The following is a 6,000-nucleotide window of genomic DNA, read 5'->3' as shown; positions in this document are numbered from 1 at the left end:
CATCAGAAGTTCGTATCTGAAATACAAAATAATGAGGTTAATTTAATACAGTACTGGATTTTGTTTGGAAAGGGCCCTTTTTAGTATTTTGTAAAAATAATTATGTTTTATACATTTTTTTCTGATGGCAAGAGAACTCTTAGAAGGTCATTGTTATTTTTGACTTAATGGATCTTTAAAAATGAATGCAGACTTTATGATTACTAGTGAAAGATGCCAATGTGAGATTATTTTAAGAGAGACTGATTTCAGCTGTAAGCCACAGTACTTCCTCACTGCCTACAGTTTTACACTATTTTCTTCCCACTAGGAAAGAAGACAATTTTTTTCACTTTGCAAATCCTTTGCCAACTACAGTTTAATTCTACACCCACTCCACTGTGGCTTTGCCATGGCTTTGGGTGAAAAACAACTAGTGTAAAATGTAATGCTCATGGCTTTCATTTGTTTGAGAAAGTTTTGAGAAGTATCATATAACTGTGACAGAAAAATGTTTCATTTTGTATGCCAAGGTAGTGGCATTATTAGTGCCATCCATCCAATATTTTCCCAACTACCAGGGTAACAATCCACAAGTTTCTTGATTGGATTCTTAAAACTACAAATACATAGTCTCAGTTCTAGGTTAATAAGAGTACTTCCAGGATTAATATCTTTCATTTTATGCATGTAAAGTCTTAATGAATCACCAAGACTTTGTCTTAAATTTTTACATAGGAGACAAATAAACAGGGATTACATAATTGAGTGATGTGGAGGTTTTTAGCTGTGAGGGTGAGATGATCTTTTTAACTGCCTCTTTCCCAGAAGCTCTTTGATTCACTAGAAAATTGATCTCCATTCTGCTGCCAGAAGCTTGATTTCCAAGCTACTTGCCTGGAAACTATCCAGGAGCTCCACGTAATGTTGGGAACTGAAATGTAAGGTATTTGTCTGTTTATTTGTGAATGCATGGCACATTTGGTGTTCTGTCCCTGGAATTCTTTCTGCTAAGTGAAAATAAAATATTGAAAGCATCTGGGATCATATCTACCTTAGGGTTTGCACTTAAAATTTGTATGCTAGCATACTTTCAAAACTTAACAAATTGCACTAAACCACAACTTTTAGTAAAATTTCTAAGCTTTTTAAGAGAGGCTGGTCGCGGTACCCAAAATCTTACATAATTTTAACTGATAGCACAGTTGGGTGATATCACCATTATCAATACAGCTTGGTTATGGTTTATGATATGATCCCACATAGTATTGCCTGGAGGCTGTATTTATCCACACCGCAAGTAAAGATTTTCAGTTATAACCAACAGTGCAGTCATTCTCTGCATTCTACAGATTTTTATTATTACATTTCTGGGATTTGTTTTTTCTTTGCAAATTTGAATTTTCACAGTGAATTTCCCTTTTGACACAGGCAACTAGTTGAGCAAACTTAGCTAAACAAGCACTGTCTTAGGTGCTGTGATGCACCTGGAATATCTTCTTTCCCCACTCCTTCCCTCCCATGTATGTCATTGAAAAAAGATACATGAAATAAAAGTCAGCAAAAATTATTGTAGTCCATTTTCCTCATCTTTAAAGAACAATGTCAGCTCTTCTGGCTTCATATGGGTTTTATTCAGAGCAGATATCAAATTGTTGCAACTTCATAGGTTGTATGGGTGTAAAGATTTTCATACATTGAAATGTTTATTAGAAAATGCTGCATCTCAAACTAACAATGTTGAACCTATTTTTAGAGATTGGAAGTGCAGAGACAGAATAGTGCACCTTCAGTGAAGTCAGGATTACATAGAGCAAGCTCTCAAACCCGGAGTACTCAGGAGGCCAGGTCCGAGTGGGTGACACTTGCCAATTGCTCTGTACCACTTCCCCTGAACGGTGACTGAATTATGGCAATGCAACAGCTAAGCAAAGGAGCTTTGGGTCTGTTTGCTGCCTTGTGAAAGGCTGGTCCCTCACTGAAACTGATACACTCCACCAAAAAAAAAAAAAAAAAAAAAAAAAAAAAAAAAGTGAGATGTTAGAATGTACATGCAGGAATGAAAGGGAAAGGAGACATGGTTTAATCCCAAAGATGAGAAGACAGCGTTTCCCTAGCAGTAGGAATTATCACTGCCTGTTTTGGAACAGAAAGTGAATGTAACCGTTCAGGGCAGGAGAGGAGGAGTACAAACATAATCACTCTGGCTCTACAGATGCGTTTGTTTCTTAAGTTGTTTCTACCAGTATTTAAACAGCTCTATCCTCATCTTTCCTTTACAATGACCAACAGGGGAGAGTAATTGTAGGAGTGGTTTAATTCCGCTCTCTAATTGAGCTGATTTTACCAAGACACTTTCCCTCAAATCTGCACTGGCAGAGCCGCAGTCTGAACACTGCCATGGTGAACACTCTACATAAAGCCAAGAAGTTAGTCTAGAGCCATGAAAGCGAGTTTCTAAGAAATGAGACAAAACTACTTTACAAACTTGTCATAGCAAAGTGCTTCCAATTTTTCCATGTTCCCCTTCCTGGGTCTTATTTGAGCTCTGTGTAACACAGTATTTCAGTTTACTGCAAGAGTGTAATCCCAACTATCAGTGATATCCTTATTTCCAGCCTACTAGTGTACTATAAATTCTGCTATTCTAGTATAGTAGCAATATACCATTTTTAGCATAGATTGTACATACCTGAGACATTATATATATTCTCATTATACCATCTGACCACCTTTGTGTCTGTCCAAATATTTTTATATGGTTATTTCAAACAATAAAAATTCATGCATGCAATCAGTTATAACCAGACAGAAATACACTGTTTCTCTTGGAGGAAGTTTTGGTTGGGTTTTTTTTTTTTTTTGGAGGGTTTGTTACTTCCTTACTTTAATTTGATCATTTGCCACCATTTAAATCACTTCTATATTAAATTTATGCCAGGTTTTCATCAGCTGTGATTTGAAAAACAAAGTTAAATCTTAAATTTCTTGTAAAAAAATAGTTAAATGCTAAGATGCAAATACTCCTGTGTTTAATTCACATTGCTTTACATCTCACAAGGACCTGGCTGCTCCTTACTGCCCTAGGAAGAATTATTTTTCTGCTGCTTACCTTAGGAGAAAGCCCCTGGTTAGTCTATCTCAGAGCATTGCAGAAGGAGCATGCAGCGCTGCTGATTGCGATAGCTCAGACCTTCCTCCGACAGTGCTAGGACATTATTTTTTTTTTCCAAGAGCCAAAGCATAGACGTGGTACGCTGAGTAGACTTCTCGGTTCTTTGTAGCTGGATGCCAAGATCACTCAGTCTAAACTATTTGTGCACGATTTAAAAAATCATCCGATGATAGGATGGTGCCTCTAGCCAAAATTATCATGCAATTATTTTAGTCAGTGGCATCTAACAAAGCCATTCCCTCAAGGCTCAATCTGGACAGCAATAGTTTGCAATGTCTCTATGCCTTGTTTTAGTCAGTTCTTCAAGTATTATGCCTCCACCCAGGTCCCAAATGAAATTTTATCTTGTAAAATGGCAAAATAAGCAGCCTTTACAGTACGATAGGTTCTTACATTTTCTTTACATTCCATTAGTTTCGCTTTGAATTGATGTCCAAACATCGATCGGTCATGTCCGATTTCATACTCTGTTGCCTGGTGAGTTCATTTAGGATGTGTTAGGCTGAGTCTTTGAAAACAGAGGCCACAGGAACTGACTCAAGTCTTCAGTTAGAAACACAGGCTTTCGGCGTGGTAAGCCTTCTTCAGCTGGGTTAAAGAGCCAGCCCCAAGCCCATTCAGAATTGCTATCTGTGAGAAACAAGATTTAAAAAAGGAAGGTGAGCTACCAAAATGGGATTTTTGTGGGAACTCAGGACCACCAGAGCTGAGGTTCTGATACTAAGAGTGTCTGCTGCCTAGTCCTGCCCAGGCCTAAACCTTATGGAAAACCCAAATATCCATTTTTATTCTCTCTTGCTCTGGAACTGCTGGCCCTTTTCTTCCATCTTGTAAATTGTGTGCCTGATTTCCTCTTCAGCCTCTTCTCCCTAAAGTATTCCCACTAACCAGTGGCCAGTTCTCAAAAGACACTAGCCCCCTCTCTTTTTTGGGATTATCTCAGATTTATGTACCAGTGCATCCTTCTCTCCCACCTGAGCTGTGCTCATCTCCCTGTTGGGCAAATGGGCAGGGAATATCCTGGAGTCAGAGAGATGGGACCTTGGCCAGTGACGCCTGAGATGGGCAACTGTGAGCAGCGGCACAGCAGGAACCAGCACAGCGGGAACCAGCACAACTTCATGCCTGACCTTGCCAGACCAGCAGCAACCTCCCTGCTGGGAAGTGGAGGCACAGGAAATGTAGAGCTGGGGCAGGAGCTGGAGACAACCAAGCAGAGTAGAAGCTCCAATCTTGTTGTTTCTTCAATAAACCCCAGTATCAAAATCCAGTATGGGGTGTCTACTTTGTCTTGCCCATGACAGCACCTAAATTGTAAGTGGCAGCTATCACAAAATAAGTTCTCAAAATATTAGGTCCAAATACACCTTTTATAGCACTGCAATTTTTTATATTCTCATGTCAGCGATTCACACATTTGAAAACCAGAAAAGATTACTATCTGTAATCTTTGTATAACACAGACAGTAACATTTCCTTGTACTAACATACTACTATTCTGATGTTCAAAACAGCTAACATTTACAGGGTCAAAACCACTTCAAAGAGTACATGCTTTCTGCCGTCTCATCAAACTCACCATAAAACTCTGAAGCCAAAGCATGTGGAACAGTGAGCCGCACAACAGGCTGTGGCTGAGGCAATTCAGGTGTAGGCATACCAAAATGCCGGGAGGAGACTGCTGAATTTTACCAACCTTTAGCCAAAACCACTCCATCTACAGCATAACCTCACTGCTTAGAAAGCCCTTGGTTTATTTAAAATGTCACCTCACTTGAACTTGCAGATTTTTTTCCATTTTACTACAGACGAACATCACCAGTACTACACTTGCTCCTTCTGGGGCAAGGTACCTTTCACAGGAAGATGAACGCTACCTGACCTTTACAATATGAAATAAAACAGGTCAGGGCTGTGCTTGCAGCCTGCAGCACTGGCACAGCTCTACCCTTGGAATCCCACACCAGGATGCCCCTCCCCCTACGGAGGCCTGCCCCTGCTCCACACTGCTGGCTAAACCACACTGAAGATAGCTGCACAGTTTTGGTCTGGGCTAATTATCAAATATCACACTAATTAATTCAATAGTATGGACAACTATGTTCCAGTTTGCAGATTCAAACCATGGGCCTCTTTAGTTTAACAAGAGCTGCATGCTCTCCTCTCTGTTAAAGTATTTATCTGTTTATTTTATTCCCTGTATTATCGCTTGGGTCTCAGATGGGTTCACTTCTGGTGGCACAGCAAAGCGCTTTCACACTCTGATGGGAAAGGATGTGCCAGCCACCACTGAAACTTTATCCGTCTTTCACGTCAAAGCCAATTTTGCTCCTGAAATGCCTCTTGATTTCATAGATTCTTCTAAGAAATCCTTAAAGCTGTTCTTTGGCATGCTTTAGTACTCCTGCCTCCCTTCACGAAGACAAATTGCTAAAGATTATTCTGCAGCTGGTTTTAGAGTGAAGACAATTAGAGGAAAGACTTATTGTAAATAGCCATGGGTTGCTGGATTGACACCTAAGAGTGCCTTTAGTTCAGTCAACTATCAAACATAGACAGCTGGCAACAGACTATGCCTTAGAGAGAACCCCTCGAAATTCAGTACTCTGTGCTCTAGGATTTCGCTGTAATGCACATCTCTATAAACCCTGCTCTCTGAATTTCCACTTTGGAAAATTTTTCAATACCATTAAGAGTTTTCAAACCAAATCCTGTAAAAACACGTGTGCTGGACAGCGGCAGACCTATTCTCAATAGCAAATTGGAGTAAGACTCTCAAAGGGCTGCCAGCTATACTCTTCCAATGAAAAGCCTTGGATACAAAAAGGTCTTTCTCCTTTGTAATG

The sequence above is a fragment of the Pterocles gutturalis genome, unplaced genomic scaffold (genome assembly GCF_000699245.1).
Source record: "Pterocles gutturalis isolate BGI_N339 unplaced genomic scaffold, ASM69924v1 scaffold42714, whole genome shotgun sequence".
NCBI classification, from domain to species: domain Eukaryota; kingdom Metazoa; phylum Chordata; class Aves; order Pterocliformes; family Pteroclidae; genus Pterocles; species Pterocles gutturalis.
Note: the sequence above shows the minus strand (reverse complement) of the source record.